The sequence below is a fragment of the Papaver somniferum genome, chromosome 4 (genome assembly GCF_003573695.1).
Source record: "Papaver somniferum cultivar HN1 chromosome 4, ASM357369v1, whole genome shotgun sequence".
Lineage (NCBI taxonomy): Eukaryota > Viridiplantae > Streptophyta > Magnoliopsida > Ranunculales > Papaveraceae > Papaver > Papaver somniferum.
In genome coordinates this window covers 5,019,355-5,044,925 of record NC_039361.1, presented here as the reverse complement: position 1 = coordinate 5,044,925, position 25,571 = coordinate 5,019,355, and the positions used below count along the sequence as shown (strand labels likewise).

At 37.7% G+C, this 25,571-nt stretch overlaps 1 long non-coding RNA gene across 1 annotated transcript; it reads left to right on the top strand.

Moving 5' to 3' along the window:
* Positions 1-128: 128 nt before the first annotated feature.
* On the top strand, positions 129-1,526 carry LOC113273455. The gene is made up of 3 exons (XR_003322409.1): positions 129-190; positions 381-555; positions 1,261-1,526. It is a non-coding gene; the product is annotated as an uncharacterized LOC113273455 (long non-coding RNA).
* Positions 1,527-25,571: the final 24,045 nt, after the last annotated feature.

Sequence of the window (25,571 nt, the reverse complement as noted above, 5' to 3'; positions counted from 1 at the left end):
TGACTCTAATTTGTTGTTTCGAAGCTACTTCAGGTAAGGTTTTCTATTTAATTCAATAGGTTTTCCTAATTTAGTAGTTCTACTTTCTTAGTTTGATAAGGTTCTGATTTTTGTTTCGTTGACTTTATTCAGATCGGAGAAGAACATTATTTTTATTGAATCAACAGGTTTTGAATCTAGGTATGTTTAGGTTTGTTGTTTGTTTCTGCTGATTTGTTGATAATACTAGTTAAATTCTCCATTTAATAAAAACGCTGATCTCTCATAATTCTAATGGAGCTAGTTGTGGACTCTTGTTGGTGTTTTTATGTTGCTTATCTTGACTATATATGTTGAGTTTGGTTAACGAATCTATGGTGGTGTTGATGGTGGAGATGCAGAATCTGGAGGAGTATGAGGAGGATGTGGTGGTAGAGGTGGTGGTATTGGAGCAGGTTTGAAGGAGGATTTTGAAGTCAGTGGTGGTGTTTTTCAGAATTGATGAATTGAAGGAGATGATGAGAAGATAAAGGATGAACTATTTTAAGTTTCTACTACTGGTGCTAGTGGTGACAGGTAATTAGCTGATTTCACAAGGTTCTCTTCTTTTTTAAATGTTTATGTTTTTTTTGTGATCAAGGTTAACTTGTTCTGATAAATTTACTACGGTAGCATCCCTGTCAATGATTGGTTTTTACTGTTGACTTATGCGTCCTTGTAAAGGTAGTATATGGATTTTTAATGTATATCAAAGGGGTCAATGCTTTCCGTTGAATGAATGTATATCAAAAGGTAGTATATGGATATGGGTCTGCACATTACATCTGTTTAACTGCACATTAGACAAGCCATATGCATGACAGTTTGCACATTTAACTAGCATTGGCAGACTATATATGTGTAACTAGTAGTTACACATCTAATCAAATGTGTAACTTCTAGGTACACAAGCTAAATGAATGTGTATCTACTAGTTACACATGCAAATTAGATGGTGACTTATAGTTACACATGTTAATTTGATGGTATATGCATATGTAACCTAATATGAAACTTCTATCTAACTGTAACATTTTTAATTTTACCTTCTTTTTGTAGAGTCTGTAACTCTGTAAGGGTGAACTATTAAGTTTTGTATACTTGCTCTAGTTTATTCAGTTATGAGATAGATTTGACTATTCTGTGTCCATTGGTTTTTGATTTTTGGATGTCCTGTTTTGTTCATTTGTATGAGAAGTGTTCTAGCTGCTATGGTACTGATATCATTTGCTTGTCATGTAGTTACTAAGAAGGCTGACCCCAAGGTGCTGGCTAACAAAGCTTCCAAGGCTGTCAAAGCTGGAGCATCAACCATTAAGAAGAAGGCTAAGAATATCTGCACATCAGTCATATTTCACAGGCCAAAGACATTGCAGAAGGCAAGGAATCCCAAGTACCAATATATTAGTGCACTACCAAGGAACAAGCTGGACCATTACCAGATCCTGAAATACCCACTCACCACCGAGTCCGCAATGAAGAAGATTGAAGACAACAAGAAGAAGAAAACAAGGATGCTTTCAAGAAGATGTACAACATCCAGAAAGATAAATTGAACACCGTTATCAAGTAATCCTTCTTGATTACATACGACTAGCTACTTCTTTTTCTTGAAAGGTAGTATATGGATATAGGTCTGGAATGGTTTCACTTAACTCATACATCTGTTTAACTGCACATAACACAAGCCATATGCATGAAAATTTGCACGTTTAACTAGCATTGGCAGACTATGGATGTGTAACTAGTAGTTACACATGCTAATTAAATATGTAACTTCTAGGTACACAAGCCAAATAAATGTGTATCTACTAGTTACACATGCAAATTAGATGTGTAACTTATAGTTACACATGCTAATTTGATGGGATATGTTATAGTGGTTATATTTATGAAATTGAGAAAAGAACATCAAGTCCTAGTAGTAGGGAGTAGTAGTGGATGCAGATTAGACTAATTAGATGCAGGTTATACTTATAGTTACACATAATAATTAGATGTGTAATTTCTAGTTACACATGATGATTGTATGTGTAACTTATGCTAATATGCATGTGTAACTATTGTTTACATGTGTAACTACTGATTACACATGCATTTTGTTTTCCTGGGTTCATATCTATACCCTGCTGAATCAGTTGTGTGATCATTTTTGCGATATTAATGTGCTAGCACAAGGTTCCCAGGTGTTTGTATTATTCTGCCAGTATAATTACTGTCTGAAGCTTTACTTTCTGTTGCTTAAAATGTCCTTCGTCATCGATAATATGAAAATGGCTTAGGTACATCGAGACTAGCGCTGTAAAACGTCTTTCTGTTAATACAGTGAACAACGTCTTTCTGCTGAAGCAGTGATATCTTAATTAAGAGCTTCTCATTCACTTGCAAGGTTAACTGTATTATTTATGACTGGTAATTGCTTGATAGTCACCTCTCGTTTTTGCTAGTGTTATTCATTTAGAGATGGATTTGCTGATTTTATGTTGACATATCTAAGTCAGATGCATGTGTAACTCCTAGTTACATAATTCAGATGCATGTGTTGTGATGATCAAGATGCACACAAAACACTTGCAAGTATACAAGGTCAAATTTGTAATAAAAGGGTGAGTAGGGGTTTGTCCACAGGGAGAGGAGCATATAGAAGTTTCCTAGGCTAACAAGAGTGGCAATGCACTATGGCAGTGAGCTAAAGGCAACCAAGGTTTCAGGCATACAAACAAGAACACAAGGTAAAGCAATAGAGAAACAGGCTAAGAACCACAGCAGGGAAAGATAAGCAAAGAACCAAAAATGCAGGGTAAAGCAATAAAGAAGCAGTTAAGAAAAGCAACAAACAACCAAGGCTTGGCAGCCAAGGGCAAGAGGCAGGATTGTGCACTGACTTCAGTGCACAGTAGCTACAAGGTGCAAGAAATAAAAAGCAAGAAATATAACTGAAATTGCAACACACAGGACTTGAAAACTGAAATTAAGATTGACTGAAAGAGAAGTGGTGGGTAAGCCAAGGCTTATGATCCACCTTGTGTCCTAATCAAGTGACATGGTCTAGGTTATGTTCATCCTAAGCATACAACTAGAAATGAAAGAACACCAACTTGCTCACTAGTCTACCCCTAGCATTGGCTGTCTTTTGACAGTACAGCCAATCACAGGCTCTATGAGCATTGGCCTCTCTCATTACACAATCAAAAACAGCAGGGAACTATCCTAGCTCATCACACTTGACAGTGCACAAGGCTTCACTGAGCCTTGGCCTGAAACTGATTAGCTCATGCTAACCATGTTTGGCAACAACATACATCATATGAGATAAGTTAAACATAAATTGCAGCATATCAATAACTACAACACATAAGCAATTGCAACTGTAAACATACAAGTACTGAAATTTTTTCATAAAATTTTTCTCCAATTCTCTACTGGCTAGTCCAGAGAGGTCATAGTCTCTCTAACTTCAACACCCATTTATACCCATACACATAATTTTGGTTTTCCCCAATTTTCCCCAAAGTCAGTAAAATAGGTTTGGTGAAATTGATTTACCTACTGTTGATGATATTCGCTCCATCTCGTCGACCCATCTTCTATTTCTCTTCCTGAGTCATCTCCCGCTCCAATTGCTGCTCTAACATCAACTTATATCTTCAATTTCTCACCTAGGGTTTCAGTCGGAGAGATGAGAAATTGAGGAGATTAGTTGATGTAAAACGTGATAGTGATGATGGGTATAGGTAGAGTGATTTGGGGAGAAATTGGAGTGATTTGGGGTGAGGTGGTGGTGATGGAGACGGACATGGTGGTGGTACGGATGGTGGTTCTGCAGAGGGGGTGATGGAGGAGATGGTTCGATGGAGAAAGGGAAGGGTGCGTTTGTTTGAGGTGTAGGTGCTCGGTCGCTAGGGTGTGAGGCGAGTGTATCGAGTTTGATGATCTGCGACGCTGAGCCGTGGGATAGGGAGATGAAAGATCAATCGGACGGTGAGATGAAGTGAAGCTTGTAGCGACCGCTGGATTATATAATACAACAAAATCAACGACGCCAGATGGGTTAGGTGTTGTAGTGTAAGGCGGAGATATCAAACGTTGATGAACAGCAAGGGAGCGACCGTTGGATTCAACACCATCTAATCTGAAGGCTTGGAATTTCAGCGCTGTGGTGCTTGGCAGAGACTTCAGATTTTGATGCTCTATGAAGGAGCGACCATCGGATGCTTCTGGAACTGATCTGACGGCTGAGAACGGAGGCGCTTTTGTGTGTAGAAAATGAGGTTGTGCGCACCATTCTTCGCGGCTTCCTTGCGTAATTTCTCCCGGCTTTTCACTACTTTTCTGCTCTTTTCGCTCCGCGACTCATCCGAACTTTATTTATTACCTAAAAATGCAAAATTAATTAATAAAAATATTATTCTTGAAAACAATGAAAATACAGAATATGGGATAAAATGTAGAATTAATGCATAAAAGATGAGTTAAATGCCAACAAAAAGGGATAAATATATACATATTTGGCACTCATCAAATACCCCCAAACCTGAATTTTACTTGTCCTCAAGTAAAACAAAACTAAGGAAATCCTAACTATACCACTGTCGCTGGTCTCTCGAATGCATTTAGCGTATGCACTAAGCCTTTTAAACCACTAAGTGTCCCTAGTGGACGAGTTGAAGTCTCGTGAAGGTTTGCTTAGAACGTACCTACAAAGTTCTAGGTCAAAATATAAGCTCAGATTCCATCAAACGTGACATGTGCAAAACAGTTTAAGCTCACAGCAAAATGGAGATGTCAATCTAGCTATCGAAGGCACAATCCTAGCACTGATAACAAATAAGACATGTGATAAGAGTGTAAAGTGTATCTACACATGTGTAAAGAAAGATCTGAAGTCATGACTACTAATCACCAAGAGATAGTTTCTCAGGCTAAGAACTGAGGTCGAAATCTAGCTAGCTGTCCGGACTTTACGAGAATTGTGAATGAGTTGGAGGTATTTCACAATTACTCGCGTTGTACATCAATGGCATACACCCTCCTTGCTTATTACAAAAACAACAAAAACTCTTTACATGACTCTTATTTACATTGACTACTCTTTTTATTTTTGGAACAAGAGATGATGGAATTGATAAATACTTGATTTTTTTGTATTTTTTTTTTTTTTTTTTTTTTTTTGAATATATACATTTTTTTTTTTTTTTTTTTTTTTTTAAGGAAACACTTTTGATACATACAAAAGGAAACAAAAGATTACATGACACTTTGCAAGAGGTAGCCCTTTTTGATGCACCCAGTTAAATTCGATGGTTGTCTTTCTTAATGTAACCTCCACTTCTATCCCAACCAACCAAAGAACAAGCTAGTCAGTTTCGTTCAGTATTCTAAAGTGATTGGCAATCGTAACTTCCTATCCAACACCTTGAAGATCGAGGCCATACATGTATTGGTAGATCGTGCGCGTGCAAATTTCTTATCACTATGTGAATTGTGCTAGAATCAGGGTGCCTAAATATCTAGACTAAGACTCCTAATAAAAATACATATTTGCACAAGAGTCAACATTTCAAGGTAAATGAGCTCCATTTTTATGATTTTTTCATTTTTTAATTTTTTTTGAATTTTTTTTTTTTTTTTTCAATTTTTTCAAAAAAGAAGGAGTTCGTTTTCAATTATGGCAAATTATCATGGTATCTACTCTATACCCCCAAACCTAAACTAAACATTGTCCTCAATGTTTCAAAACATGGAAAGAATTATAAAACAATATATGAAGAGGAACATGCTGAGTAGAGTAAAAGGAGAGAGAATACCCGATTGTACGGTGGTAGCTCGATTAAAACTCCGTTATTTCAAGGCAAAAATCCATCATATTAGCAGTCACAATGGATGAGCACAAAATATACACAAAAGGAAATTTAACTAACACATTATCTACAAGAAAATTTGGTTTTTAATGGGATTGGACTTTTTGGAAAAATTTGGTTTTGTGGGAAAAAGAAAATTTTGGTTTTTAGGGAAACATTTGGAAAACTTTGGTTATTTAGGGAAAGAGTGGACCAGTTTAGTCCACATAGACTGGGTCCTCCAGGTCGGTTGTTTCAATGTCGGGTGGAAATGGCTCAAGGAATGGCTTTAATCTCTGCCCGTTGACTTTGAAAACGTTCTTGTTGGAGACATCCTCCAACTCTACAGCTCCATGAGGAAAAACTGTGCGTACTAGGTACGGACCCTTCCATCTGGAACGCAGTTTTCCTGGAAAAAGATGTAATCGGGAGTCATACAGCAAGACTTTCTGACCAGGAGTGAAGGATTTGCGCAGAATACGCTTGTCATGAAATATCTTCATCTTCTGCTTGTACAGCTTGGCACTGTCATAAGCCTCATTTCTCAATTCTTCCAACTCGTTGAGTTGAAGTTTCCTTGAATTCCAGCTTCGTCCAGAGAAAAGTTCAGCTCTTTGATTGCCCAGTAGGCACGATGTTCTAATTCCACAGGTAGATGGCACGGCTTTCCATACACTAGACGATAGGGGGACATGCCAATTGGTGTCTTATAAGCTGTTCTATAGGCCCACAAAGCATCATTCAATCTCAATGACCAATCTTTCCTGGACGGGTTGACCGTCTTCTCCAGAATGTGCTTAATTTCCCTATTAGACACTTCCACTTGTCCACTAGTCTGAGGGTGGTACGGAGTAGCAACCTTGTGAGTTATGCCATACTTGCGTACTAAAGACTCAAAGTACTTGTTACGAAAATGTGAACCGCCGTCACTGATGATAGCTCTAGGGGTACCAAAACGTGAAAATGTTCTCCTTTAGAAATGAAAGTACCACCTTGTGGTCATTTGTTCTGGTTGCTATGGCTTCTACCCACTTAGAAACGTAATCAACTGCGACTAGGATGTACAACTTGCTGTCAGACATGGGAAATGGACCCATGAAGTCTATCCCCCAAACATCAAAAATCTCCACAATCAAAATGGGGTTCAATGGCATCATGTTTCTCCTCGAAATGCTTCCTAGCTTTTGACAGCGTTCACAAGCAACACAATAATCATGGCAATCCTTGAACAATGATGGCCAATAGAATCCACACTGCAAGATCTTTGCAGCGGTTTTCTTGGCACTGAAATGGCCTCCACATGCTTGGTCATGACAGAAAGATATCACATCTTTCTGTTCAGTGTTGGGGACACATCTCCTAATGATTTGGTCTGGACAGTACTTAAACAAATATGGGTCATCCCAAAGGAAATGTTTGACTTCAGCCAGGAATTTAGAGCGGTCTTGTCTCGACCAACGTGAGGGCATCCTACCTGTAGCGAGGTAGTTAACAATATCAGCAAACCAAGGAAGGTCTGAGATAGACATCAGCTGTTCATCTGGGAATGATTCTCTAATCAGCTCAGATTCATCAATAGACTCTAAAGTTAATCTAGACAAATGATCAGCAACCACATTCTCACAACCTTTCTTATCACGGATTTCGAGATCGAATTCCTGTAATAAGAGTATCCATCGAATAAGGCGAGCTTTAGCATCCTTCTTGGAAAGAAGATACTTCAAAGCCGCATGGTCTGTGTATATGATGATCTTAGACCCTATCAGATAAGATCTAAACTTGTCTAATGCGAAAACGACGGCAAGCAATTCCTTCTCGGTAGTTGAATAATTGAGTTGGGCATCATTAAGGGTTTTGCTAGCATAGTATATCACATATGGTAGTCTATCAACTCGCTGTCCTAAAACAGCACCAACAGCATAATCAGAGGCATCACACATAGTTCGAACGGAAGCTTCCAATCGGGTGGTCGGACTATAGGAGCGGTGGTGAGAAGGGTTTTTAATTCCTCCCATGCCTTCACACAAGCAGCATCGAAATTGAAGGCAACATCTTTGGAGAGAAGACTGCACAGAGGTCTGGAGATTTTGCTGAAATCTTTGATGAATCGCCGGTAAAAACCAGCATGACCTAGAAATGATCTGATCTCCTTCACAGAGCAAGGTTGTGGTAGATGTTGAATGAGGTCAACTTTAGCTTTATCCACTTCAATTCCTTTCTGAGATGATGTGTCCTAGAACTATTCCTGAATTCACCATAAAATGGCATTTTTCCTTTAGAACAAGGTTCTTTTCTTTACATCTGGATATCACGAGGGCAAGATGCTTCAAACATTCGTCAAACGAGGAACCAAAAACAGAGAAATCATCCATAAAGATCTCGAGAAAACTATCTATCATGTCAGAAAAAATGCTCATCATGCAACGCTGAAAAGTAGCAGGTGCATTACACAACCCGAAGGGCATACGTCTATAAGCAAACGTCCCAAATGGACACGTGAATGTAGTTTTTTCCTGATCTTCCGGAGCAATGTGAATTTGGTTATAACCGGAAAAGCCATCTAGAAAACAGTAGTGACTGTGTCCAGACACACGTTCTAGCATTTGGTCAATGAAAGGGAGCGGGAAGTGATCCTTCCTTGTTACTGTGTTCAACTTCCTGTAGTCGATGCATACTCGCCATCCTGTGGTTGTACGAGTAGGGACTAATTCATTCTTGTCGTTCTGAACAACAGTAATGCCTGACTTCTTAGGCACAACTTGAATGGGACTAACCCATTTGCTATCGGGAATTGGGTATATGATACCCGCATCAAGTAGTTTCAGGATCTCTCCTTTGACTACATCTCTCATGTTAGGATTAAGTCTCCTTTGCATTTCCCTCGATGGTTTGGCATTCTCTTCAAGGTTAATGTGGTGCATGCAAATGGTGGGACTAATTCCTTTGAGATCTGAGATGGTCCATCCTAAGGCCTCTTTGTGTTCCTTAAGTACTTCTAAAAGCTTACTTTCCTGTTCCGTGTCTAAACATGATGAAATAATGACAGGTAAAGTATCAGAAGAACCTAGGAATGCGTACTTCAACGTACTAGGCAATGGTTTCAATTCAAGCTTGGGTGGCTCAACAATGGATGGAATAAGCTTGGAATCAGAGAATAGGGGTTGTTCCACTTCATATTTCCTTTCAGTGACGTCCATTTGAGGTACAGATTCGAGCAGAGATAGGACGTCACTACAGTATGCATCATCATAGAAATCAGGGTTAAAGTTCTCCATACATGCTTGAAAGGGGTCACGGATAGAATGTTAGTCAACGAATCTTGCATTAATCCTTCAATCATATTAACTTCATGCACATCATCATCATCAAGATTCACAGGTTGTTGACTAATATCGAACACATTCAACTACCGTCATGTTACCAAAAGACAGTTTTAACACTCCATTCCGACAGTTGATGATCGCGTTGGACGTAGCCAAGAAAGGACGTCCTAAGATGACAGGAATGTGACAGTCTGGGTTTTGTACAGGTTGAGTGTCTAAGACAATGAAGTCTACGGGAAAATAGAATTTGTCAACCTTGATCAAAACATCTTCCACCACTCCACGAGGAATCTTGACAGATCGGTCTGCCAGTTGTAGAGTGATAGATGTTGGTTTCAACTCCCCAAGACCTAACTGCTCATAAACAGAATATGGCAGTAGGTTAACACTTGCACCTAGGTCTAATAACGCTTTATTGACCGTGTGTTCTCCTATAGTGCAAGAAATTGTTGGACATCCTGGATCCCTAAACTTGGGTGGAGTTTTGTTCAGAATGATGGAACTCACCTGCTCAGCTAAGAAAGCACGTTTTTGCACATTGAGCTTGCGCTTTTGAGTGCACAAGTCTTTGAGGAATTTGGCATAAGCAGGGATTTGCTTGATTGCTTCAAGAAAAGGAATGTTGATGTTGACTCTCTTGAACAGATCTAACATCTCATTGTAATGGGTACTTTTCTGTTGATAGATCAATCTTTGAGGAAATGGAGCAACAGGAAGATGAGTTGGCAAAGGGACATTCACAGCAGTAGAATTGTCAGATTTTCCAACTTGCTCAGATTCTTTGGTTTTCTGGGGTTGTGGAGACAACGTGGAATTTGTATCAGACTCATTAGGTTCGCCCACGTTGTTCTCGATGACTTTACCACTTCGGAGGGTGGTAATGGCATGGATTTGATCAGGTGAGGTTTCAGTGCAGGATGTTGTGCCTGTTTGAAATATCCTCTTTGGATTTTGTTGGGGTTGGCTCGGAAGTTTACCCTTTTCTCTCTCACATATTTGATCCATCTTTTGATCTAGATTTTTCTGACTTTGCATCAAACTCTGGAACATTTCCTCTAAGGTGGACAATCTCTTGTCGGTATTGTGTTGAGGATATGATTGTTGTTGAGAGTTTGATTGTTGGAGGGTTTCTCGGGTGTTGATAACCTTGATTGTTCTGATATCCCTGATTGTTTTGATAGCTCTGATTGGGTTGAGATGGTCCTCCTTGAGTGGGTCCTTTTGACCATGAAAAGTTAGGGTGGTTTCTCCATCCTGGATTGTAGGTCTGTGAATAAGGGTTATGCTCTGGTTTTGAAACATGGCATGTGCCTGTTCAAGCCTAGACTCCTGGACTGCAAGCAAATCTGGACAATTTTGGAATTGATGGTTGGGGTCGTTACAAGCAGCACAAACAGATGAAGCGACATGTTCTCGGAGAGTAGTGGTGGAAGGTTTTGAATTTTTATGTAGTTCTAACTCTTCTAATCTCCTAACTATTGATGCCATGTTTGCTCTACCCTCAAAATCCGCTTCAATCCTAAAAGCCTTTGCTTCGGATGTAGTCTTTCTGGTTTCACGGATGGATTCCCACTGTTGCGTCTTTTCAGCTACTTCAATCAAGAAGTCCCAAGACGCGTCAGCAGTTTTATCTACGAATAGACCATTACACATCGACTCAACCGTTGTTCGGGTGGACACATCTAGACCTTCATACAAAATTTGCACAAGTCTCCATTTTTCAAAACCATGATGGGGACATTGGAGCAATAATTCATTGAATCTCTCCAGGTATCTAGCTAAGGTCTCACCTTCTAATTGCACAAAGCTATTCAGACTTTGACGAATTGTCGCAGTCTTGTGGTTCGGGAAAAACTTTTTGAAAAACTCCTTTATGAGGTCATCCCATGTCATGATGGATTGAGGCTGTAAAGCATAGAGCCAGGCCTTTGCCTTATCTTTCAGGGAAAAGGAAAAAGCCTTAACTTCAGGGTTTCATCGGACATTTGAGTGAAACGCAGAGTTCCACAAATTTCCTCGAATTCTCTCACGTGGTGGTACGGGTTTTCATTCTCAACACCTCTAAAAATAGGAAGCATCTGTATTGTGCTAGATTTCAGCTCATAATGGCCATTAGCCTCGGGCAGCAAAATACAAGAAGGTTGACTGGCTCTAGTTGGGTACATATAATCCTTGAGGGTACGTGGTTCTCCCATTGTTTCTGGTTGATCTGGACTGTCTCCCTCAGAACTTAGAATTTCGATAGGTTTGTCTGGGTTAATTCTAACAAGTATGTTTGTCTGGTCTCTGTAGGTCACAATCATGTCCTAGTAGGTACCTTAACTAACATGTTGGTCAGACAGAGCAATCGGAAACAATTTGGCCCAAGGGTTATGAAGATTTGGTTTTTGAATGGGTTTTGGTTTAAAGAAGGGATTTTGTTTTTTTGGTTTAAAAATTTTGGGTTTTTGAAAATTTTTGAACTAAACCTATCATAAATTATCACAACTCATAAAAGAAAATAAAAACAATAATAATAATTAAAACAAACCCATAAAAGAAAAAAGAAAAATAAAGAAAAACAAAAAAGAAAATAAAAAATTATTACAATCCCAAATAAAAAAAAGAAAAAGAAAATAAAAATTATTACAATCCCAAAATAAATAATTAAATAAATTATTACAAGCCCAAATTTGAATTTAAATGAGGCCCAAGTGGGTTAACTCATGGGTTAGGCTTACTTGTTTTTGGAGGGAAGCCCAAAAATAGGCTTTTAGTCCCCTTTTAGTTGCAAGGCCCAGTTGGGCTTTAGGATCGTCCTAGCAGCTCACGTCCAAGCCCAGCAGCAACAGGTGGAGCAGAGCCCAGCAGCAGCAGCAACGGAGCCCAGCTGAAGTTGCAAGCCCAAGAGCAGAAGTTGCAAGCCCAGCAGAAGTTGAGGTTACTGAGCCCAGCTCAGTTGGTTCAAGCCCAGTTCAGAGATTGTTGCACAAGCCCAGCAGAAGAGGTTGGCAGCAGGCCTGGCAGCATCAGTTGGCAGCAAGCTTGGCAACAGCAACAGCTTGGCAGCAGCAGCTTCTCAGCAGCTTCAGCAACACTTGCAGCAGCAGAGCAACACTTGCAGTTGCAGCAGCAGCTAGGCAGCATCAGTTGGATCAGAAGCAACAGCAACAGCAGCAACTTGGCAGGGCTAACAACAGCAGCAGACTCTGAAAACTTCAAAAATATGACAGCCAGCTCCCCGGCAGCGGCGCCAAAAACTTGTTGTGATGATCAAGATGCACACAATACACTTGCAAGTATACAAGGTCAATATTTGTAATAAAAGGGTGAGTAAGGGTTTGTCCACAGGGAGAGGAGCATATGAGAAGTTTTCCTAGGCTAACAAGAGTGGCAATGCACTATGGCAGTGAGCTAAAGGCAAACAAGGTTTCAGGCATACAAACAAGAACACAAGGTAAAGCAATAGAGAAACAGGCTAAGAACCACAGCAGGGAAAGATAAGCAAAGAACCAAAAGTGCAGGGTAAAGCAATAAAGAAGCAGTTAAGAAAAGCAACAAACAACCAAGGCTTGGCAGCCAAGGGCAAGAGGCAGGATTGTGCACTGACTTCAGTGCACAGTAGCTACAAGATGCAGGAACATAAAAAGCAAGAAAATATAGCTGAAATGCAAACACACAGGACTTGAAAAAGTGACTGAAATTAAGATTGACTGAAAGAGAAGTGGTGGGTAAGCCAAGGCTTATGATCCACCTTGTGTCCTAATCAAGTGACATGGTCTAGGTTATGTTCAATCCTAAGCATACAACTAGAAATGAAAGAACACCAACTTGCTCACTAGTCTACCCCTAGCATTGGCTGTCTTTTGACAGTACAGCCAATCACAGGCTCTATGAGCATTGGCCTCTCTCAATTACACAATCAAAACACAGCAGGGAAGAACTATCCTAGCTCAATCACACTTGACAGTGCACAAGGCTTCACTGAGCCTTGGCCTGAAACTGATTAGCTCATGCTAACCATGTTTTGGCAACAAACATACATCATATGAGATAAGTTAAACATAAATTGCAGCATATCAAATAACTACAACACATAAGCAAATTGCAACTGTAAACATACAAGTACTGAAATTTTCAGTTCATAAAATTTTTTCTCCAATTCTCTACTGGCTAGTCCAGAGAGGTCAATAGTCTCGTCTACATACTTCATATGACATCAATTTATACCCATTACACATAATTAGGTTTTCCCCCAATTTTCCCCTAAAATCAGTAGAACTAGGGTTTGGTGAAATTGATTTACCTACTGTTGATGAGATATTCGCTCCATCTCGTCGACCCATTCTTCTATTTCTCTTCCTGAGTCATCTCCCGCTCCAATTGCTGCTCTAACATCAACTTATATCTTCAATTTCTCACCTAGGGTTTCAGTGAGCAGAGATGAGAAATTGAGGAGATTAGTTGATGTAAAACGTGATAGTGATGATGGGTATAGGTAGAGTGATTTGGGGAGAAGATAGTGGAGTGATTTGGGGTGAGGTGGTGGTGATGGAGACGGACATGGTGGTGGTACGGAGTATGGTGGTTCTGCAGAGGGGGTGATGGAGGAGATGGTTCGAAGGAGAAAGGGAAGGGTGCGTTTGTTTGAGGTGTAGGTGCTCGGTCGCTAGGGTGTGAGGCGAGTGTATCGAGTTTGATGATCTGCGACGCTGAGCCGTGGGATAGGGAGATGAAAGATCAATCGGACGGTGAGATGAAGTGAAGTTTGTAGCGACCGCTGGATTATATAATACAACAAAATCAACGACGCCAGATGGAGTTAGGTGTTGTAGTGTAACGCGGAGATATCAAACGTTGATGAACAGCAAGGGAGCGACCGTTGGATTCAACAACCATCTAATCTGAAGGCTTGGAATTTCAGCGCTGTGGTGCTTGGCAGAGACTTCAGATTTTGATGCTCTATGAAGGAGCGACCATCGGATGCTTCTGGGAACTGATCTGACGGCTGAGAACGGAGGCGCTTTTGTGTGTAGAAAATGAGGTTGTGCGCACCATTCTTCGCGGCTTCCTTGCGTAATTTCTCCCGGCTTTTCACTACTTTTCTGCTCTTTTCGCTCCGCGACTCATCCGAACTTTATTTATTACCTAAAAATGCAAAATTAATTAATAAAAATATTTATTCTTGAAAACAATGAAAATACAGAATATGGGGTAAAATGTAGAATTAATGCATAAAAGATGAGTTAAATTGCCAACAAAAAGGGATAAATATATACATTATTTGGCACTCATCAATGTGTATCTGCAAGTTACACATGTTAATTAGATGTGTAACTTTTACTTACACATACTGATTTTGGGTACACATATCAATATGTATGTGTAACTCCTAGTTACACTAGTCATATGCATGTGTAACTGCTAGCTACACTAGCCAGATGAATGTGTATCTCCTAGTTACACATGTTATATGCATGTGTAACTCTCAGTTACACAATTCAGATGCATGTGTAACCGCTAGCTACACTAGTCAGATGCTTGTGAAACTGAAATATACATTGTTTTATGTACTGTTCATTTTAATCGTATAAATACTGATTGCTTGTTGTTATATTTCAGGTTTTAGATAACTTCATAAAAGCTAATTGCTTAAACGTGGTAATGGTCTCGCTGGAACTGGAGTTGACGCTGAATACACAAGTCAGATGCATGTGTAACTCCTAGTTACATAATTCAGATGCATGTGTATCTGCAAGTTACACATGTTAATTAGATGTGTAACTTTTACTTACACATACTGATTTTGGGTACACATATCAATATGTATGTGTAACTCCTAGTTACACTAGTCATATGCATGTGTAACTGCTAGCTACACTAGCCAGATGAATGTGTATCTCCTAGTTACACATGTTATATGCATGTGTAACTCTCAGTTACACAATTCAGATGCATGTGTAACCGCTAGCTACACTAATCAGATGCTTGTGAAACTGAAATATACATTGTTTTATGTACTGTTCATTTTAATCGTATAAATACTGATTGCTTGTTGTTATATTTCAGGTTTTAGATAACTTCATAAAAGCTAATTGCTTAAACGTGGTAATGGTCTCGCTGGAACTGGAGTTGACGCTGAATACACAAGTCAGATGCATGTGTAACTCTCAGTTACACTAGATAGACACATATGTAACTCTCAATTACACTAAACAGATGCGTGTGTAACTTCTAGTTACACATGCTAAGAAATTATTGTAAATGAATATTAAAGTAATAACTTTTTTTTTTGTGTTTTTTTTTTGATGTCTATTTATTTGCATATATATACAAGTGTAACTTTGCATTACACATATCATAAGGATGTGTAACTTCTGGTTACACATGCCATATGCATGTGTAACTTCTGTTTACACCTTCGCACCGTATTTTAATAATTTCGGGCCTAGATTTAATAATTTTGGGCCTAGATTTAAATTTTATTTAATTATGGGCTTGACAATATGCATAAGGGTATCAAGGTCTTTTAAAAACTCGGGACCTAGATTTAAACTTTTTTTAATTAAGGGCCTCATATTATGGGTTATCCATGGATTGGGCCTGAGCCGCTAACAAATTTCTGAATAAATCTAAAATAAAAAAAAAATATATTTTCCATGAAGCAAAAAACATTTTTCAATACTCACCTTGTGATATTTGAGTGAGTCATATCAACAAAAACGTCACCACTTCGAGGCTGACCTTCTGGTTCATGATGCGCACCAAAATCAAAAGTCTGATGTGTAGTGTGATGTTGGTAATGAACCTCAATTTCCAAATCCAACTTTAGATGGGAGATTCTCCGGAAAGAAAGAAACAAAATTTAAAAAAAAAAAAAAAAAACTCCTGTCTCCGACACACTGGAGAGCAAGCTTTTTCCCTCTTGTACGGTGTACATGCTTGGTAGAGTTTTATGACCCCTTAACAGAATGTCGGGTCCCATTAACAGATGTATTTATAATTTTGTTAGTGAAAAAGGTGTTTTATGTTTGAACAATTTATAAAGCTATTTTTTGACTTAATTTGGAATGACTTTTAAAAAGCGTTTTTGGTAGAAACAAGGAAGTGGTGAAATTTCAATTTTGAAATGTCCCAACCCTGAACTCTGAAGAGAGGCGAGTGTTTAGGGATAGGTAAAAAGCTAAGCACCAACCCGTCTCGCTTGCTTGGCTGTGGCTATGAAATTTCAATACAGTTAAGTTTGTCTTTTAAACATTTGTAACTTACCACTCATCAATTTCCGCCTAATGTTCGATAATTAAGTGTCTAATTTGATTAGGTATACACCCATCGATAAAAGAGCTCACAAACATGACAAGAGTCACCATAGGATTTTCTTATCTCAGCTATCTTAATTTATATAAGTCAAGTCACTTTTGAAGTGGAAAATAAGGAAAGATAAAGAGACACAAAAAAAAAAAAATATATTATCATTAGTTTTTGTGTGTTACGTAGATAGTCGTTTATATACAAATAGGAATAGAACCCTAGCTACTATATTAGGTTGCACATCCGTGGGCTAAAGCCCTGCAATACTCCTCCTTGTGCGGTCCAATAAAACTCCATATGCAGTACTTCACACACAGTGCTTCAGATGTAGGTCTTCAAATGTAGTTCTCTCCTTGATGACTATTGTGTCTAAGACAATTGCTCCATTAAAACTTTGACAAGGAAAAACCCAGTGGGACAAAACCTTGGTACAACTCTTCACATGTTGCCTCGTATTTTACATGTAGTTCATCACACGTAATACGATCTTCAAAGACCGACTAGTCTAAGTTAATTGCCTCGTTAAAACTTCGACAGGCTAACCCAGAGGGACAATACCTGAACTAAAGAAAAAGAGTACAATATTAAGTAAACTTAGAACATAATTGGATGCGTATACTTTGCCTCATTAAAACCTTGACAAGGAACCCCAGTGGGATAAAACCTTGACGGAGAGAAAAGAGTACAACGTCACAGATGCAATTAAAGGTGATCCGTTGCAGATGATCACTTGGATCCGTCGAAGTTGACTAGTTGCTTCACAACTCCTAAGGAAGAAAATCCTTGTAGGAAAGACAATAGTCTTAGCTGGGAAATTATATTTCCGGTGTTTGTTGTTGTCTCATTAAAAACCTTGTCGAGTAACAAAACCCTGTGGGGGAAAAGTAACCTCGGTGAAGGAAAATAGTTCAACACACCATTAGATGCTCCCCCTGATGTCAGATAATTTTCATTAGTCTAATGCAGTCAAAAGGAGTTTATCACACTGTACCTTGATGACTTGAAAGCTTATAAGATCATGTTGTTGATTCTGGAAGTGGCGTTGCTTAACAGACTATCGCGTTCCATTTCTTTGATTCAGATATTTTCAGTAATATCAACGATCTTTATGTCTTCAACGTCCAACATACTTGATGTTTTAGTGTTGTCTCGCTAAGAACCTTGTCGAGTAACAAAACCCTTTGAGAAAAACTATTCTCGATCGAAGGGAAAAAGAGTACAACACAGCTTCAATTTCGAAGTAAAATATGTCGACATCATATCCTTGGATCCTCCCCCTGATGTCGGCATCTCCCCTTGATTACTTTCAGAGTTGTTCCAGACAGTTCCTTTAGTCATGTATTTTTCGAAACTAAATATTGGTAATGACATAGAAAATAGTCTACCATATCTCCCCCTGATTACTTTTGTTGGAGATAAGATTATTGTTCCTTCATAATCAACAACTTTTGGATTGCACTTTCATTAGCATTACTTTTTATGTCTTTGTAGGGATAAAACAAATTTATTTCAATGGTTACTTTTAAGTACATGATTACATTCACTATACCATTCCAATGACGTTGCGTTGGCGCGGAGCTATATCTAGCTAACAAGTTCCATGAGGATGTAAAATTTAATCGAGTACATTATTATACTAAGTACAACAATGCGGCTATTGTACTTAGATATGGGAATTTCATCTCCCAACACATCTTCGTCATATTCCTTTGTACGAAATGGTTACTTACTTACATTTGAACCTCGACTAATCATGGGAGTGCTATCAGGATGCATGTCTTTGTTAAATTGCCTGACAACTTTAGACATATGCAAACTGGTGGAATAATATACCACAAGCTCAATATTCGATCGAGCTTTCCCTAGATTTTTCATCTCAAATTCGGATTTTAAATAGCTTTTAAGGTCTCTTATTACATCAAGAGTACACATCATGTATGTACCATCAACATAAATAGTTAGAATTCCAAATTAGGAACTTTCGTATGAATACGCAAGGAAAAATAACTTACTTGTCTATCCCCTCCAAATCAAATAGCCACTTAGACGGGTATACCACATCCGCCTGATTGCTTGAATCTATAAGTGAGCGTTCTATCTAACTGTAAACGCACTCTGTGGTTTAGAGTGATTTGATTTGGGAAACAAAAGGCTATCAAATACTTTTTTAAATATCTGATATCTCTTGATTCTTTCAGAAATACGTAACAACCACATACATATGCTGCATTTCAAGTCCTTTTGAAATTACCAAGCTAACTAAGTAGCGAAACACTATAACGTTCATTACAAGAGAACAATTCCAGGGCTTTGTGAGAAACCTTGCGCCACAAGGAGGGTCCTTTTACTTTAAGACTTCTTTCTTCTCATTATGCTTTGTGACAAATTAATCATGTATGTCCAATAGGTTTTACACTTGGTTGGTTAGCACTACCACACCAAATACCTGTATATTTGTCAAAGAACCAAGTTCTACCTGGATTGTATATGCCAAATATGCTCTTCGTTGAAATTAAGCAACAAAGAGCTTGGTTCGATCTCATCTTGCTTTATTTTCTTAAGAAAGTGTATAAGAAATTAATCATCAATATGCTCGCATGATCTTTCCATTGACTCGTGGGCGTTCTCATAATCCACTTGGGATGTCATTGTTCTCTGGAATCATTAAACTTCGGAGCGTCCTCCAGTTTGATTCATGGACATATTCAGAGACAATCTTATGAGATGATTTCTGATGATATAAATAAGTTGTGCCTTACTCACCTACTTCCTTTCTAGGTGAGGATTGATCGAACCAAGTGGTCTCTCCAACTTCCTTTATGGAGCCACGGCCTCAACCACACTTCCACTGAGTGTAGTTGCAACACCTTAGTCTATGGTGTATATCCTGTATTGAGGATTTGTAACTTTGCAGGTAGGTTTGCAGCTGGTATGTGTGATCTCATCACTTTAGCAACATCAATGTACATTCTGAAAATCGAATATTCTTTATCACTTCACATTTACATTTGTGGAGTACAAAAATAAATATGAGACACAATGGGAACACACCACGACAATTCCTGTCGTTCCCTTAGAAAATAATTTTTCTTATCCCCCCCAACGACGGGAAGACTTTCTCATTAAAGTGATAACCAGCAAATCTAGCGGTAAGAGATCTCCTGCCAAAAGTTTTAAAATGCGGATAATTGTTGGGAACTCATTTCCAACGTAACTACTTAACAGTTTTGAAGACCCATCATAGTACGATGTGGAGTCGTAATGACACATATATAGTGCAACCAAAAATGCGTAAGAACACGAATGTCAGGCTTAAATCCAGTTACCAACTGGTAAGCAGAAAAGGTTGACTAATATTGGGTTCTAAAAACGAATTAAGTAAGATGCGTGTAATGTTGCATATCGCCAAAGCAATAAAAGATAGGTTAGTACGCATAACCTATTCCTTAGGCACCATCTGTAACCTTTGATGGTAGCCTCTGCGAGACCATTGGGTATATGATGCTTTATATTGATCATATTAAATATGCAATATTTATCAAGTCCTTTTGATGTAAATTCTCTAGCATTAATAAGGGTGGTGAGCTTTTGCACTTTGTATTGTGTAATATGTACTAGGAGTTTTCCAAACGCAAATTTCTTGGGAACTATAATTAGTCCAAAATGTCAAAACATTCACCAGATCCATAAGTTACTTTAATGGTCCGCATTCTGCATGAATATTTTTCTAAATTTTACCTTGTTTTGTTTGTAATATGGATTGTTTACCATTTGCATCTTAGGATGGTCTTGATCCTGTTTTACTGAAGACTTTATAAAATGAGTGATATGCTCTCTTACTTAAAAGCATAATGGGAGGGAGGAGGGGATTGTGCATCTGGTACTTTAGGAAACACTTATTGAGAGATATGTCGTTACATCGCATTCTATCAATCTTTTTCCCGTTGTCTCGTCCACTCAAACACATCGATGTACGTATGAGTCCTTTCTAAGCGAAACATCATGTCACAACCAAAGTGCCTTTATGGTTATGCCAAAGTCTGTATGAGTCAATTTCCAATATTTCATTGTCGGAGTCAATATGGATTCCACAATCCAAATTAATAATATAGTGATTTACATTTCACTAAATTGACTCATTAGTCTCTCTAAAGTATGTTTCCTTCCAAATACATTAGTGAATATAAAAGATGCAATCAATTACATTATCATCACAGTCAGGTTTCACATGATATCCATTTGCATGGGTTTCTTTGGAATTTAAAAAGGTGTGATTATCTCTCGTTACATATAGAGATTTTGTGACGTCTTTGTTCTATCTTGAAAACAAATTTATGAGCATTGTTGCGCTCGATGATCCAATCCTCGTAGTGACATTATAAGGAAATAGTTCAACAACTAGTTTAAATTCCTTAAGCTAGTGCAAGAAAAACAACTATGAGTTAGACATTTGGGTCTTGAGAGTTTTAATAAGTGGTGTGGCCTTATTACGTAATAAAAATGGGATTCAACTCAAGTACTTTAGACTAAATATATATTAACTTTCACCCAATATATCTCAAGTGCTTTAGAAAATTTATGTCTCGTGTTTACATTTTGTAGGTGCATATATTGGATCTAGTTCAACTGAATAAGATAGTCAATTGGCCCGACAAATATTTTGTTGCCATTAAAGTTGATGTGAAAATTGGTTGCTACTATGATACACACATTACATTGTATATATCAACACCTATGACCAGGTGCATTTCCAACTCTTTGATTTATGATGGGAGCTAGAATTACATCTTAGCTTCATCCCATTTTCAGCTGATACATGTACTTTGATGTCATTACTACTGGTAAAAAAATATACAGATATATATGTCCCTTTTCACATGCTTTATATGAGTCATTACGTCTAACCCTTATTACTTCGGGGTTTTATCCATTTTCAATTTTTCTGCATTTAGCTTAATTTGAGAAATTTCTTTATCTCAATAGGCCAAGAGAATATCACTACACATGTCAACCACTTACTTTAGGTTGAATAGATTACTTAAGATATACTTCAACATATACTGTTTCGTTAGTATCATGGATGAAGTAGAGAAACGGAAATTTTCTGACTCATATCTCCTGTTGTGAGTTCTTCCACAAAAAAAATTGGAGTACATGTGATATTATTTTCAATGTATCTTTTGAAATTATCGACTCTTTAATAATCGAGCAAGTGGATTACATCCCACTAAACATTCAAATTTGGGGGAAAATATCAAGTATCAATAATGGTGTTCAAGTACTTCTAAACCCAAAATGAATACATTGGAATCGAGTTGGTACAACCAATTAAACAAATAAATAAACATCATTCTACTGTAGCCAATATCATATTCAAGAGAACAAAATAAAAATAAAACCAAAATTCTTAATTATCGAGATCAACAGTCATAGTATAAGTTAACCGTTTATATAATGTGGATTTATCTTAAGACAAAAAAAAATAGAACTATACATGTTCTAAAAACAACTAAATAGATAAGCCCAACAAATATTCAATGTAAATACTCACATTAGTTAGTTACGTACCTCAATTTTTTTTTAGTTCCCGTTGTGGATAAACGGAACCGGAACAAACTTGGCCGCACACAGCCTAAAACCATGCCGGAACAAGATACCAGAACCGGGCTGGAACAGGACAGAGTTGAACCGAGTTTGGTCGGGACGGACCGGGTTGGACCGGATATTTTCTTCGACATTTTCGCACATTCAGGCGGACAGATGGGATCATGAACAGATAGGATCTCCGACAGATTTCCCTTGCCGACAAATACAATCCATCGATCAATCATCATCACAGACATTTAATAAAGGATGATCATAGATTCATAAGCATATCAATAGAGAAAAAATACGTGAACACCATAAATAAATGAATATTAATTTATACTAGATTCGAAATGAGCCATGCAAAAGGATATTAATTTATACTAAATTTAAAAGTAACCACAACAATTATTGTAACACCATAAATGAATATTCATAAGCAAGATAATGTAACGGTCTTACAAACTAATTGGGGCTAGCTCAGTTGGTTAGGGTCTAACAGAGTACTTGGTAACATATGATGTCTAAAAAGAAACCGAAATAATCAAATATTTAAAACTAGCATATTGGACACAACAACACAGTTGCAGTACAAATACAATCAATCATGTATTAAAATTTTTCTTTTCTTTTAAAAAAATAAGATCAACAGATCAAAGTTCTATCAAAAAGTACTTGAAACATGTGATGATGTATATGAGAACCAATTGAACATAAGAACCAAAATATGCATATGAATGTCAGTATATATATGATGTACATGCCTACATGGAGACAAGCATTATAGCACACAAAAAATAATAAAGAGAAAGGATTAGGTTTACCTTCTTAGTTCGTGTGATTAAGAGAATATAGAAATACCAAAATCATGCTTAGTTGAGCTTCCCGAGACGTATCTAGTGATTCCATGAAACCCCAAATAAAATTTCTCTAACATATTGCACTTGATTGAAGAAGACAGGAATACGGATCCAACAGTAATAGCACTTGATTTGATGATTTGATAATAATCCATTATTTTCTTTTTTTCAGCGGCCGAGCCGGTGCTTCACGGATGGGGACAGAACATACTTGGTCGGAACAAAGCCAAAACGGAAGGAGTTGGATCGTTGGATGGAAACCAGATAAGGATCTCCTTTCACCTTCCCTCGAATAGAAGATTTCCCAAACAAGATCTCGCGAACTCTTCTTTTTTCATGGATATCAACAGCCAGCGATAACCCATACAAATATATTAGCATCAGAGAAGGTAATCACAATCTTGATTCCACGAATACGATCAAATCAAAAAAAAATCTTAATAATATTGGATATGCTAAATTAAAATCAAAAATAGGGGAAAAAAAAGAAAGATCATAGAGGAAAAAGTAGATGCAACTTAATTGTGATTTGATTCCAGCGATAATTACATAGCTGCGTTGATGTAAATCATCCATGTAGAAAAAAAAATCTTCTAAACCCAATCTAACTCTGCGGCGTAGCATCGTGCATGATAACGTTTTGTAGTGGAAAATAGGGAAAGATAAAGAGGCATGGAAAGAAAGATATTTTATCATTAGTCTTTCTGTGTTATATAGATAGTCCTTTATATACAAATAGGAATAGAACCCTAGCTACTATATTTGGCTGCACATCCGTGAGCTAAAACCCTACAACAGTAAGCAATCTTTTAATGTTGGAAGTGACTTTTAGAAAGAAAAAAAAAGCATATTTAGTGCTTTTCAGAAAAATGTATACACCAAATAACTAGATTTAGTGAGAATCGGAGATGAGTGATAATAACTAATCAATGAAATTTACAGGGGTTCTACTGTAAGAGCTAGCACTATGGTGCCCTCCATCCCTTCCCTATCCCTCATATGTAGGGAAGAGATGGCACAAGGAAGCAAATCTCGCTATGATGATTTGGTATCACTTTCCTACACCATACGACTACTGAGTAGGCATTTTTTTTTTTGTTTTTTTTTTTTTTCCTATGGGAATATATTTGTTTAGGTAAAAAAAAATATTTTAGGGTAAAAGAAAGATGTATAATAGGTAAAAAATGAGATATAATAGGTAAAAAAGGAGTTTTAGTAAAAAAAAAAGTGAAAATGGAAAGTTTTAAGGTAAAAGTTTAAAAACCAAAAAAAATGTTACGGCTACTCAGTAGCTGTAAAATGTAAAAAAATACGACAACTGAGTAGCCGTGTGGTTTGCCTTCCTTACAAACGGGATCAGATGTAATCCTCCATGTAGGGAAAGGAGTGAATATCCCTACTCATTACTCATTAGTTTTTGGATTTTTGAGGGGTAGAAAGGGACAGGGAAGGGATGACCCCTCCACAGTGCTAGCTCTAATGGGATGACAAATAGTAATACGGGCTTTATCAATTCTTTTGCTCCCAAGCTTTTTATGCTCAAACCCATTAATGTGCGTGATTATCGGATTTGTGCTTCCTATTGTAAGTTCTAACAAGTAACAAAAATAAGAATTTTGGGGTTTCTCCGGGAGCGTTTGCTAGAAAATGAACATGATCAGTGAAAAATTTCTAGAGTTTTCTTAATCATTTAATAACACTCACTAATTCTCCAACCTACATGTCGAACTATTGATTAGTTTCCTCCAACATTTCAAAGCTTCGGTTCCCAGTATTACCTTTTTTTTAATAAACAAACCACGGCATTCCCTGCGGTGACATACTATAGTTCAAGTTTTCACCTTCTTGGAGAAGACTCGTCAAAACAGAGTTTATGTGTGGTTTCTTCCACTGCTTACACAAATTTTTTTCCACACACCTTTTGGACAATAGGTCTGCCAAGTGATTTTCATTCATCGAAATAAGACTAAGTTTTTTTAAGTTCCCGATACAAACCAAAAAATTCTTCTCGTTGCCTGCATACAACCCTGGTTCCCAGTATTACACTCATTTCATTTTCACTAAATATTGTTCAAGTTTTTCCAAAAGTCACTTCCAGGATTAAAGGAATACTGACTCACTAATTGCATAAATAAGATAGCCGGACACGAAAATCCTACGCAAATATTAACATTAAAATTTTATGTCAAATGAAGTTTGGATGATTCATGTCATGCTGATTTGTTAGCTGTTTGAAAGGTTGCCGTTGCATCAATTAGAGACTAAAATTGAGAGTGATAAGGCTAACTCTTATGGGCTAGATTGAACTGCTAGATTGGCCAAAAAGTGTTGCAAATCAAGAAAAAAGTGTGGGTAAAAAATTAACACTACTTCTGTCTACTTCTCTCTCCTAGCATTTGCTCGCAGTTCAACTAGCAGCAAGATTGAAACGCTGAATCATTCAGCGCTGAAAAAGTAACATAAACGCTGAACCATTCAGCGCTTTATACTTTTTACTAAATGTTTAGAGTGAACGTGATGGATAGACAAGAAAAAGAGGGAGAGAGAGAGGAAAAAGAGGGAGAGAGAGAGAAAAAAAAAGAGATAAAGAGGAAAAGGAGGGAGAGAGAGAGAAAAAATGGTAATGATTAGTTGTTTGGAAAATAAAATCATGT